Source organism: Erpetoichthys calabaricus, chromosome 8, assembly GCF_900747795.2.
Source record: "Erpetoichthys calabaricus chromosome 8, fErpCal1.3, whole genome shotgun sequence".
Taxonomy (NCBI): Eukaryota; Metazoa; Chordata; class Cladistia; order Polypteriformes; family Polypteridae; genus Erpetoichthys; species Erpetoichthys calabaricus.
The window spans coordinates 178,794,710-178,808,789 of record NC_041401.2 but is presented as its reverse complement, the minus strand read 5'-3'; positions in this window follow the sequence as shown (position 1 = coordinate 178,808,789).

Genomic DNA, 14,080 nt, shown 5'->3' with positions numbered 1-14,080 from the left:
ACTATCTATCTATCTATCTATCTATCTATCTATCTATCTATCTATCTATCTATCTATCTATCTATCTATCTATCTATCTATCGATTATCCTGCTGACTATACCAAAATTACTATCTATCTATCTATCTATCTATCTATCTATCTATCTATCTATCTATCTATCTATCTATCTATCTATCTATCTATCTATCTACAGTGATCTCCTGTATTAAATGAATTCCCACCTACAGATGCCCTTCCTTAGTTAGATTTGCATGGTGGGTTGCCTGACCTCTGCAGACTGGCTGTTGCCAGCGTGAATGACCATGTCCAAAGATGGAGTAGCCGCATTGTCCTTCCTGTTTATTTATCTATCTATTAATAATTAATTAATGACATTACCTTTATTTAGTGCTTTCTAACCTACTCTAAACACTTTATATGGACAGCAGGTGAGCCCCTTCAAGCACCACCAAAGGATGAAGTGCCGTCAGCTATTCTTGTGGCAGTGGGGGATGATTGGGGGTCAAGAAAACCCAGGTCATGATGGGCACCTTAGCCAGGACATCGGGGGGACACCCTATTCTTTTTGAACGATGCCTATGTTTGAAGCCCCCCTTGTTATGTGACTCGTATATAAGCTAGGAATCGTCACTGACTTTTGCTCTGAGCTCTTCATTTGTGGTCATCAATTGTGTACCCTTGTCCTGTAATACTTCTTCCTAAACAGCCCCCCAGAATGATCTTTGCTTGATCACATTGACCTCTTTTGTAAGTCGCTTTGGATAAAAGCTTCTGCTAAGCAAATCAATGGAAAAGCAAAGAACGCAAATCAGCACGGAGTCCTGTCGGTTGTTGCCACACCGCTGTTATAAAACCCAGACTTTGTCAAAGATTGATCCTTATTGATTTGCTATGTGCCTTCTTATTACGCTTTATCTAAGTAATGTTGTATAACCTAAAGACTGTTACTAGGCGGCACGGTGGCGCAGTGCTTAGTGTGGCTGCATCACAACTCCAGGTGATGCTGGACGTCATTCACCATCTGTGTGATGTCTGCCTTGTTCGTATTCTGCAGGGTCTTCAGTTTCTCCCACTATTGCTCGCTAAATGGACTGGAAACACTAAACTGGACTGGTATGGGTGAATGTGCCATCTGCCATACCGGTATCTCAGGTCTTGCGGCTGTGCATCCTGCAAAGAAGCGGACTCAGAGAACAGAAGATCATTTGGGTTAGAAGAGCTTAAATAATGTTAACTTGACCTGATTGAGTCGTGAGGGGTGGCACGGTGATGTGGTGGCAGTGCCGCATGTCAACAAGGAGGTCTGCATGTTCTCCCTGTGTCCCTGTGGGTTTCCCTGTAGCTGCTCCGCTTTCCTCTCATGGTCCAAAGACACGAGGGTGAGGTGGACTGGCAGCATTGTGCCCAATGCTTGCCAGGATGGGCTGCCAGCACAATCTGTGGAACCCTGAAGTCTGGGAAATGAAAGAATCCAACGCCTGAGAGGGAAATGAAATGGCCAAAGGCATCCAAGACCCTGAACTTCTTGTCTTGCCCTCTCTGCTCGCTCCTCGACTTTCTGAACCTGTGAACTTTTGCCCCACTGCTCCGTTTTTTCCAAACCTGGAAATCTGTAACTAAATTAACCTGCGGAGTCTGGAATTTGCCCCAGCGCGGCTCTGCTCAGTCTCACTTGCGGCTGATTAGTCTCAGGAGTTTGGGTTCCACTCCCAATCTTCTGTTATTCATCAAAGAGGGGCTATGGGGGGGGGGGGTTCAAAAACACATCATAACCCCACGAGCGCAATTTACGATAAAGTGGGCACCTCTGAGCCTTAACTTCAGGATGTGACGCTAGCTGTGCAGAGTTCAAGTAGTGCTGTGAGTTTTTGGAGGTTGCTTCCTTTATCTTTCGATGCTTCCATAACTGTGACTTGACTGTTCGGCCTAGCACCCCTCTGCCTTCCAGCTGGCACTACGTTCGCAGTGGGCATGAACTGGAGTGAGAAATCTGAGGAGGTCTCCATAGCCTTGTGGACCTTCAGGATGTTCCAGCAGGACTGGATGTGATTTTGGTGTCCGTCTTGCCAGGGCCAGCTCATCTAATCCTAAAAAATGAAGGGCAGCCCAAGGTGATACGGGGGGCACGAAGTGTGGCAGGCCGATTGTTTGTGACACTTTGAGGGAATGGCGACGCCTCGGACACACTTTGGAGTATGGAGTCTGTATGCAGTGTAACCGGCCCCTGGGACCCCAATGTCCCTCAGCCAGATGGCTGGCCATCCTTAAAATCCCCTGGGTAGACCAACGGTTAAGACCACCAGTGAGGACGGGGAGCAGCAGCAGATCGTGCCGCAAAGGCCCCAATGGCGCCTTCTGAAGTTTCACTTCAGCTTTAAAGCCACAATTAACTGACTGAACGATTTGTTTAAAGGGGCAGATTGGGTGTCTGTGCTTTGAAAGCTGCGGACGTGAAGGACACAAAAGGAGGGAGTGGAAGGAAGAGAATGGAGACCTGAAAGTGTAAGCCCTGGGAGTGGGAGTGGGAGTGGGAGTTGGAGTGTGTGTCTGTGAGTGGGAGTGTGTGTGAGTGGAAGTGTGTGTGAATTTGAGTGTGAGTGTATGAATGAGTGGGAGTGGGAGTGTGTGTGTGAGTGAGTATAAGTGTGTGTGTGAGTGGGAGTGTGTATGAGTGTGAGGGTGTGAGTGCGAGTGGGAGTGTGAATGTGAGTATGAGTGTGAGTGTACGAATGAGTGAGAGTGGGAGTGTGAGTGTGTGTGTGTGAGTGGGTGTGTGTGTGAATGCAAGTAGGAGTGTGTGTGTGAGTATGAGTGGGAGTGTGTGTGAGTGGGAGTGTGTGTGAGTGTGTGTGTTAGTGAGTGTCTTAGTGAGTGTGTGTGTGAGTGTGTGAGAGTGTGTGTTCTGCTGCAGGGAGGTGTGTGGCAGTGGTCTCGTATATTATAAGCAGACATGCATGCCTTTCAGATTCCCACTTCAGGTCCAAATTGTGATTCTTCTTTTGTTTAACTTAGTATTGTCACTTGTGTCATTTGCTTTATGTGTCATTATATTCATTTTGCGTGTTATTTCACCTACACGCTGGTTCCACAGTCTCCATGTGTGTCACACGGTTGGAAATAGAGCGGTACTTTATATGTATACTTACACCTGTTTAATTTCTTTTTTGACAAGGAGGTTATTAGCATAGGGCGGCACGGTGGCGCAGTGGGTAGCGCTGCTGCCTCGCAGTTGGGAGACCTGGGGACCTGGGTTCGCTTCCCTGGTCCTCCCTGCGTGGAGTTTGCATGTTCTCCCCGTGTCTGCGTGGGTTTCCTCCGGCGCTCCGGTTTCCTCCCACATTCCAAAGACATGCAGGTTAGGTGGATTGGCGATTCTCAATTGGCCCTACTGTGTGCTTGGTGTGTGGGTGTGTTTGTGTGTGTCCTGCGGTGGGTTGGCACCCTGCCCAGGATTGTTTCCTGCCTTGTGCCCTGTGTTGGCTGGGATTGGCTCCAGCAGACCCCCGTGACCCTGTGTTCGGATTCAGCGGGTTGGAAAATGGATGGATGGATGGTTATTAGCATATATGGTTGTTGTTCCCAGCAGACCCCCGTGACCCTGTGTGAGGATATAGCGGGTTGGATAATGGATGGATGGATGGATGGATTGGTTATACATGTTTGTTGCTGGGTATAACTCAACAAAGTGAATTTAAATTAAAAAAAAGTCTTCGAAATTATTGTATTTTATTCAAGAACGCTGTAATAGCCTAATATAAGGCAGGCGAAACTGAAAAAGGTAAAATCGTGGCTCATTTATTTTCACTCCTTAAAAAACACAAAATAAACTGAACATGAACGAGTTCAAATCTGAAATGGTGAACTATGAACGTGAATGGATTCATTATAATCTGTGTGAACTGAACTTTGAGCGAGTTCTTGTGAGGTGTGAACTTGCACAACACTGACGGCGTCTCCCATCTTGTATTTATAATTAACGTTCCTTTGGCCCGCGTGTAACACTTTGCACTTTTCTACATTAAACTCCATTTTCCGAGTTCTTTTGGCTGTCTCCTCAGTGTCTGCCATCCCTCCAGTTTTTGCAGATATCACAAGTTTCCTCGCTACTGTGCAGCAGAATCAATGTCGCTATTCACAGAAGCCTCGTGTAAACCCTTACTCCGATTCGAGAAACCGGGCTAACCGAGGCAAGTCTGTCCGCGAATAACCCGATTACGTGGCCATGTAATCCCTTAGCCGGGTTACTGTTAAGCATTTTGTAGTCTGCGCATGTCTGTTGCACTGGGCAGGTGATTACTTCACACATGCGCTTTCAGCAGTCCCGAGTAGAAGTGGCCAAATGGATAAGTGTTCAGGCGACTTCTTTATTTCTTCTCCTGGCTGAAATTTATCAGTATTTCAGAAATCGCAGAAATGCGGTTCTAAACACGGTAGCAAAATCTCGAGAGGAGCAGAGTAACACGGTAACAGTGACGGCCATAACGCAGATTACTGATTACTTTATAAAGTAACGCATATCTTACAGAAGTAACACTCCCTCTTATTAATGAAGCAGCGCTGGGTGGACGGCGAGAAGCACTCGTCACGTGCCGGTGGGCCGCTCCTCTGCAGGGCTCAGTCGCACAGCCAAGCGCAAAAGTGTAATCCGTTAACAGAATGCGACGCATGAATCAGCGATTTGACTAAAACACAAGAAGGCGATAATCCGCGTCTCGCATTCGCAGTTTATGATGACGACGTTTAACTCGTCCTTCCGCACATTAAAGACGTCGTGGCGTTCTGTCAAAGGAGAACTCCAGAAGATTACTTGCGCGTGTAAACGCAGATTATTAATTAAGACATTCAGCCTTCTGCTTTAATCCTGTTCGGTGTGTGCATATGAACGCACACACTCACTGTCAGGGGACGGCTCTCTAAAGGCTCCGAGGAAACCCATAATACAATTTATTATTTGTAGAGCCCAAAATCACACAAGGAGTGCTGCAATGGGCTTTAACAGACCCTAACCCTTTGACAGCCCCCCAGGTCTCACTCCCTAAGAAGAAAAGGAAAAAAAAAAAAACTCCCTTGTAGAGGGGGAAAAAATAGAAGAAATCTTAAAAAAGACAATTCAGAGAGAGACCCCCTTCCAGGTGGGTTGGGTGGGTTGCAGTGGGTGTCAAAAAGAAGTGCATAAATACAATTTAATACTCAGAACAGAACACAAGTAATCCGCAATACAATATAATAATACAATAGAAATAGTACAAGTACGGAGCAGAATTTATCACATAAGAGGATTTGGATTTGTTCAGAGTCCTGGAGACCTCAGCCATCAAGCTGCTTCCCCATATTGGCCATTCCTCAGCCAATCCAATGAAAGGACCCCTCTATCCGACGATTCCTGTGTCCTCCATCAGAGATGACTTTACCTTAGGCAGGCAGAACAACTTGGCAGGTGGGCATTGGCATCAACAGAGTAGGTGAGGGTTAGTAACAAATTCTAACTCTCATGTTCCTTATGTTCCACACTGTTATTTTATTAATCCTTGGAATCATAAGCAGACCGGCATCTTGAGATCTTAATGTGCGCTCAGGTTTGTAAGTCATGATAAATTCAGATAAGTAAGCCGGACCTCGACCATTTAAGGCTTTATATGTTAAAAGGAGGATTTTGAAATCTGCCCTAAACTTAACCGGGAGCCAGTGTAAGGATTTAAGAACTGGAGTTATGTGTTTGTATTTCTTGTTCTTGTAATAATTCTTGCAGCAGAATTTTGGATTAACGGGAGGCTGTGTAGAGAACAGTTTGAACATCCAGTGAACACCACATTGCAGCCGTCAATCCTACTAGAAGTAACTGCATGAATTAATTTGAAGAAACCTGATTTGGACAACTTTGTAAGGTGCACTTTAAAGGACATGCTAGAGTCAAAGATAACTCCTAGATTGAGGGCTGATTCAGTAAAGTTAATGGGGATTCCAACTGAGTTAAATAATGACAGAATATTGTTGTGATCAGCGTCACTCCCTCCAATAATTAACATCTCAGTGTTTAAAGACAGTCCCTTGCGGTTCATTGAATGCGCTTGTGGTGTCGGTGAGTTCTCTTTTCTGATTAATTCTGTGCTTTTGTGTTCTTTCTTTCTTTCTTTCTTTCTTTCTTTCTTTCTTTCTTTCTTTCTTTCTTTCTTTCTTTCTTTCTTTCTTTCTTTTGGCCCTCCCTTCTGTTCACAGTTCATAATCTAACAAAGCGGGCATAAAGAAGACGCTTTCCATGGCGCTTGTAGTGTTGCTTACCTGTATTCTTGGAAACCGCGTTTTGTGAAGTTTGAATGCAAACACAAGATGCCAGTTACTTGCCTGTCACAACAGTTTCAGATGACAGTAAATTCTGTCACCGGTCACGTCACCAGCCCTTCGAGGATTTCTTTCCCCCCAATAACGTCTATGCCCAGTGTAGGCGAACGTCGACGTCTGTACACGTTTTTGGTCGTGTCAGTAAACATATGGAGTTGGATTACTGTCCAGTGTTCATGTCTGAGCGCCGCTCGTTTTGTGCTCCTTTCGTAAGTGCCAGTTACATTTTGAGTGTGAGTGACGTGCTGTTTTGTGGTCACGTGTGATTTTTTTCGGCAGGGTTCCTGCGTGACATCACCGCCATAATTTGCATAAGCGGGGTCCATTCACTTCCTTCCTCACCCTCCTGTTGTGTCCTTCACGTCCGCAGCTTTCAAAGCACAGACACCCAGTCTGCCCCTTTAAACAAATCGTTCAGTCAGTTAATTGAGGCGTTAAAGCTGAAGTGAAGTGCTGTGCAGTGAATGCTGTCACTGATTTCAATGTTTGGTGCGGGGGGGGGGGGGGGGGCGGGGGTTCGGGACTGAATTGGATACAACATCTGTAGTAAACCAACAAAAAAAAAAATAATTTTAGTGACTTCCGGAATAGACTTCAGCTGCTGAATCATAATGCTGTTGGGGTCGGTGGCCGGACCCCTCTGAAATTCTGAGACACGCAGTCAACTAAGCGCAGTCCCGTTTGGAGGAGGTGTGCTACACGATTGGCTGGTTCACATTGAATATTCCCATTGGCTAGAAGAACAAAGTCCCGCCCTTACCGCTTTCGTCCTCCAATAATGTTGGCAGTGATGCCACTTCTGTAAGTCACACAGACACTCGCCAAGCGCGCCACTCACGCTCAAAACGTAACTCGCTCTTACAGAAGGGGCTCAACACGTCACTTGTGGTGTTCACAATTATCAAATTCCATAAAATTACTTTTGTGGATGGAGATTCTTGTCGTTTGAGAACACCGTTTATGAAGTGTAGCAGTGCGGACAGAGCCAGCAAACACGGACTTACCCACCTTGATAATGAAACATGCATGGCGCTAATACTTGATGACTTACAAACCTGAGCGCACATTAAGATCTGAAGATGCCGGTCTGCTTATGATTCCAAGGATTGATAAAATAACAATGGGAGGTCGAGCTTTTAGTTACAGGACCCCCTAAACTGTGGAGTGGTCTACCTGCTACTATAAGAGATGCCCCTTCGGTCTCAGCTTTCAAATCCCGGCTGAAGACTCACTACTTCAGTTTAGCACACCCTGAGTAGAGCTGCTGATTAACTGTGCAGACTACATCTCTGTTGTTAGCCATTAGCACTAAAACATAAGGAACATGAGAGTTAGAATTTGTTACCAACCCTCACCTATTCTGTTTCTCTTCTCGGTACTCAAATGTGGCACTTGGTGACACGGCCCACCTGCCAAGTTGTTTTGCCTGCCAAGTTGTGAAGTCATCCCTGATGGAGGATCGCAGGAATCGTAGGGTAGAGGGGTCCTTTCATCGGATTAGCGCTATTTCAGCTGTGGAATGGCCACCTGGGGGAGGCAGCTTGATGGCAGAGGTCTCCAGGACTCTAAACAAATCCAAATCATATTATGGGGTATCATCTACTGTTAGATTATACTCTGTACTTCTAAAATTTTTATTTTTATACTGTATTGAGGATTTGTTCTGTTCTGTGTATTGTATTGTATTGACCCCCTTTTTCTTTTTGACACCCACTGCATGCCCAACCTACCTGGTAAAGGGGTCTCTCTGTGAACTGTCTTTCCGAAGGTTTCTTCCATTTTTTCCCTACAAGGTTCTTTTTTTTGGAGAGTTTTTCCTTGTCTTCTTAGAGAGTCATGGCTGGGGGGCTGTCAAGAGGCAGGGCCTGTTAAAGCCCACTGCAGCACTTCTTGTGTGATTTTGGGCTATACAAAAATAAATTGTATTGTATTGTAATTGTAATTATAATTATGTGTGAGTCTCATCTCCTAACGTGAAGGCTGACTTTCATTCTGCGCTTCTGTCATCAGTCCTCCCATTCGGATTGATGCCTTTCAAAGACCCCCTCTCTAAGATGGAAGCCAGTCCTGGCTTAGTGGGCCCGAAGCGTTGTGATGGAACAGGCCGGGGCAAAGACTGAAAAAAGTAAAAAGTAAAACAGTCGGAATCCTGTTGTTTATGCTTGGAAGTGACATCCTGGATGCTTTCGTCAGGATGGTTGAGAATACTTTGGGCCTTCCTGTTGTGAATCTGATAACCCTGATTGGAGGGCTGCCAGCTCTCCATAGGGGTCCTTCACAAAGTACTTTAAATTCCTCAAGAGAAAAAAGCAAAACATCTTAAGTTCCACCGAGCTCCTCTTTTCCCGGTGTTTATTTTATCCTAACAGGATGCTGTATGGGCCGTGTGTTCGTGTACGCGGCGTGATGGGCGCTGGCACCAAAACAACCAACAAAAGAGCGGAACTCGTCACCAAAGGGGGCTGAAGGCCTCAGGCGTAAAAGTGGAATACGACTGGCACTTTAATGACATGCAATGTGGATCATGTGACAGCTTTGAGGGGGCGGTCACCGCCCCAGCGGGCTTCAGACGTGGACTCATACGTACAAACAAGAGCAGGGGGTCTGCGTTTTCTGTTAAATGACATGAAGTTATGTGCTTTAGTAAACTCCAAAAAATAAGATGTGTCAATTAATGTACCAAATTCAGCCCATTTGGAGCACTGGGTGGGGTGGACGGGTGTTGCCCCTCGTTGTCCAGAGCAGGTAGTCAGTATTACTGGACTCAGAGAAACCCCATGGTGTTCAGGGTGCACACAAATGGCGGTCCTATGCTGTGGACTTTAAGGAGCGGACACCCCTTAGTGTACAGAGCATGCACACCTTTAATTTCATTCATGGTGCCCAGCGGGTACCAGCGCCAACTCAATACCATCAGAGCTTGATGACGTGATGGGACAGGTTCACGTCAGTGTCTGGAGCACACACAAATGGAGCCTGGATTTAAAGGAGCAGGCACACCTTTACTTTCATTCATGGTGCCCTACAGGTACCAGTGCCAACTCCTTATCATCAGAGTTTGAAGACCAGGGTTGCTCCTTGGTTGTCTGGAGTGCACACCCTTTATCTTTCATTGATGGTGCCCACTCAGTATCATCAGAGCTTAATGACGTGATGGGACAGGTCCACGTCAGTGTCTGGAGCACACACAAATGGAGCCTGGACTTTAAGGAGCGGGCACACCTTTACTTTCATTCATGGTGCCCAGTGGGTACCAGTGCCCACTCAGTATCATCAGAGCTTGATGACATGATGGGACAGGACCACGTCAGTGTCTGGAGCACACACAAATGGAGCCTGGACTTTAAGGAGCGGGCACACCTTTACTTTCATTCATGGTGCCCAATGGGTACCAGTGCCAACTCAATATCATCAGAGCTTGATGACGTGATGGGACTGGTCCACGTCAGTGTCTGGAGCACACACAAATGGACCCTGGACTTTAAGGAGCGGGCACACCTTTACTTTCATTCATGGTTCCCAATGGGTACCAGTGCCCACTCAGTATCATCAGAGCTTGATGACATGATGGGACTGGTCCACGTCAGTGTCTGGAGCACACACAAATGGAGCCTGGACTTTAAGGAGCGGGCACACCTTTACTTTCATTCATGGTGCCCTACAGGTACCAGTGCCAACTCCTTATTATCAGAGTTTGAAGACCAGGGTTGCTCCTTGGTTGTCTGGAGTGCACACCCTTTATCTTTCATTGATGGTGCCCACTCAGTATCATCAGAGCTTGATGACGTGATGGGACAGGTCCACGTCAGTGTCTGGGGTGTGCAGTTTTAGTTCACTTTTTCTAGTTACATTGATTTTACGTTTCTTAGATTTCACACAAACACAATTACTTTATGTTGAAACAAAGCAATCTGATTATCTTCTTTCAACAGGGACAAACATTCGAAAAAGTCGGTTTATTTATTAGAGAGAAATAAACGATATTCACTCACAGCCAGTTATACATTATGTTGTCTCGATGTACGTCCAAACACGGAATCAAAATTCCATGGAATATTGACGAAAAGTTAATTTAAAAAATAGTTTTTACTGAAGTTCTACAGTAAAAGTATAAGTTTAAAAAGTATTTGTGTGTTAATTTCAAAGCCAAACTGAATGAAAATGTATAACGCAACGAATATCTCTAATGCAACATGAAATATAATTTTCTTTCAATTTATTACGTTTTACTATTTTTTACTATGGTTAATTACTCGCTGTACTGTCAAATAGTTAGGTCTATTATGCATATGTAACAATTCCCATGAAAATAACAATCTGTTCAAATCCATATTACTAACCGAGAATGGTAAACCGGATATGGACGCAGGGACCTGCCCGTGGACGCAGGAGACATAGTGCGCAGGCGCCACACAAAGCCCCCCTCCCCAGAGCGAAACGGGAGAAACAAGACAGAGCGAGACAGAATAGGAAACAAAGTAAAACGTCATAAAGAGGTTAAAGAACGGGGCCAAACACATGGAGAGCAGGTTACAGATGATGAAAACTGGAATGCAACAGCTTCAAAAAAACCTAGGCACGAAACACATGCACAGCGAGATACAGAATATAAAAGCAAAAAAAACGACAGTTAAACGTCCACACCACACAGCGGAGACAGACCCGGAAGGTGCAGGCGCCTACATTGCGCGTTGGAAGGCGTGGGAAAGTACGAAAGGCAAAGGCGCCTACACAGTATGGTGAAACCCGACATAATACGGAAGGCGCAGGCGTTGCCGCCGTATTGTGCGTGGCACTACTGCGGAGTGAAGTTAGGAATAATGTGCTGCTTGGGATCGTACAAAACGCCGAACGCGACCCACCGTCTGAAACTGCGGAGGCAAAGCAGGCACGGGTTCAAACCGAACGAGCTCGACTGACGGATATACGCCTACAATGCGCCTCTCAAACCGCAGAAGCAGGGCAAGCACGGATTGAAAACAACGCAAGCTCCTACAACGCGCGTCTGAAACTACAGCTGCCCAGCGGGCACGGGTTCAAAACGCCGGGGTAGATGAGCGAAGCGAGCAGGGGGCGAAGCCCCCTTGTTGTACACAAGCAAAGAGAGGGGTCACATTTATATATATATGTGTGTTTGTGTGTATTGTGACCAGTAGGGGGCATTGCAGCACCCCAATCACAACCACACTACACAAGTCCCGGATTCAGAAAAAACAAGTTTATTAACTAAAGTACCTCACAACAAGGATCTGATATGTCGCATATCCACAGATATTCTCTTCTCCTCTCTTTCTTATTCCTCCACTCCTCTCAGGTGAGTGTCGTTCAGCTCTTCTCCCAGTGCTATGGCATAGACCAGTGGAAGCACTTCCAGGTCGAGTGGAAGTTCCCAAAAGCAGGAAACACAAACCCTCACAGCACCCTCTGGCAGCACCTCCAGAATCCAACAATGCTTCCACCATGGGACTACAATTCCCAGCATGCCCTGTGGGTGTCTACACAGGGATGCTTCAACCTAATGTATCAGGGGAGCATGTAGCCCTCACCAGTTGTCTCCCCCCTGGTCCTTCTATCACACTGGCACCCCAGGCTGGGTGTTATTCTTCGCTATGACCCTGCTGGGATTCCCACATACCCAGGTCAACACTGGCATCTTCTGCCATCTTCCTGGCTAGGGTACACAACACCTGGTGTTTCCTCTTGAGCACCCAATAGGCTGAACTCTAATCCGGGCAAGGAACCTTGCACACCCAGTGGGATCATCCTTAACAGCATTTATATAAAATCATATTTAAATATAAATCACATTCCCAGAAATCCATCACATGGTCTACTATTATACCACAACCTTTATTATATTGCATTCTATTGTATTGTATTCTATTCTATTCTATTATATGCAGCATTCTCACATGTCCTCACATGGCCTACCATCGTGGTGCTGCTGGGAGAGGCTCCAGCCCCACATTATGGTGGTCTCAGGGTGTTTTGTTCTGCATGTTAACGTTTTGTAATGGCAGACAGAACATTCATTCTGCGTCACGGCCCCAGCGCTCTCCGTGTGCTACGTGCCCCTCATCTGTCCCATTAAAGGAAGGGCCGACCCACCGCATGACCGTGCAAATGAGTTAGCATGTGCAAGTTACATGTATGTCGATTCTTCACATGGGAGATGCAATCGCTTGGGAGCTGGATGGCACGTGCAGGCGTGTGTAGGAGCAAACGGAGATCAGAGGACAAGAAGAAGCAGACAACAGGAAGGACCCTGACGCTGTTTCCATCTGATGTTATCTGTAGGATTTCATTTGCAGACTTTAACGGAGACTTGTTGTTTATTATGGCTGTTATAATGGAACCTAAAGAGTCTGTCGGTGTCTCGTTATGAGTTGAGACAAATCCATGAAGTGTAAGCTTTGGCTAGCAAGGACTATACCCCACGAGCATAGGGGGCCCCCCTGCTAATCTATGTATGTGTAGGTAGGAGGCCGAGGTGCTTATAATGCTGTTAAGGTGCCCCTGCCCTGCCCAGTTCTCCATTCATGGAGGCCCATTGATGGTCATCGCTCTTTTTTTAGGGCTTTTGAACCCACAGCCAGTCTAACTTCGCAGATTTTCAAGTAATCCAAAGTCTGAAACTCGTTGAGCAGATGTCAAAGCCCAAACGCCCACCCAAACGCCCACCCGCCTTCCGCTGTGCTGAAGCTCCAAGTGAAAATGTTGACGCTGGTGGGTTTGGCGCTGAACTCGCGGTGACTTCTCTTGTGCAACTGTGCAGGGTGGGCTACACAGGGGATAAGATGGGCACTGGCAGTTAAAAATTAACCTGGATCCATTCCAGGGTTTTTCCAATTGGATTGCTTTACTTTATTATCATTATTATTATTATTATTTTTATTACTGTTGTTTTAGGAGCCTTTTGTTTTAGGTATTTAGCTGTCCCAGAGTTACTTGTTGAGCAATAATTATGAGGCAAATCCCTGCTGATAAAGACGCTCCCTATAAGCCAAAATGAAGCACAAAGACAGGCAGGATAATTAAAAGTAAAGGCTTCATGGAAAAAGGATCAGAAAATATGAAAGGCAAGCTGATCCTTTATTTGTGTCTCTTTAATTCACTTGACGCATGAGCACCAGAAGAAGAAAAAGAGCAAAACTCACGCCATGGCGGCCCTCACATTCTGTGTAAGAAGTTATAAATAATGAAGAACAGAGTGAGGGAATGAGTGAGTGAGTGAGTGAGTGAGTGAGTGAGTGAATGAATGAGGGGGTGAGTGAGTGAGTGAGTGAGTGAGTGAGTGAGTGAGTGAGTGAGTGAGTGAGTGAGTGAATGAGGGAGTGAGTGAGTGAGTGAGTGAGGGAGTGAGTGAGTGAGTGAGTGAGTGAGTGAGTGAGTGAGTGAGTGAGTGAATGAATGAGGGGGTGAGTGAGTGAGTGAGTGAGTGAGTGAGTGAGTGAGTGAGTGAGTGAGTGAGTGAGGGGGTGAGTGAGTGAGTGAATGAGGGGGTGAGTGAGTGAGTGAGTGAGTGAGTGAGTGAGTGAGTGAGTGAGTGAGTGAATGAGGGGGTGAGTGAGTGAGTGAGTGAGTGAGTGAGTGAGTGAGTGAGTGAGTGAATAAATGAATGAGTGAGTGAGTGAGTGAATAAATGAATGAGTGAGTGAGTGAGTGAGTGAGTGAGTGAGTGAGTGAGTGAGTGAGTGAGTGAGTGAATAAATGAATGAGTGAGTGAATGAATGAATGA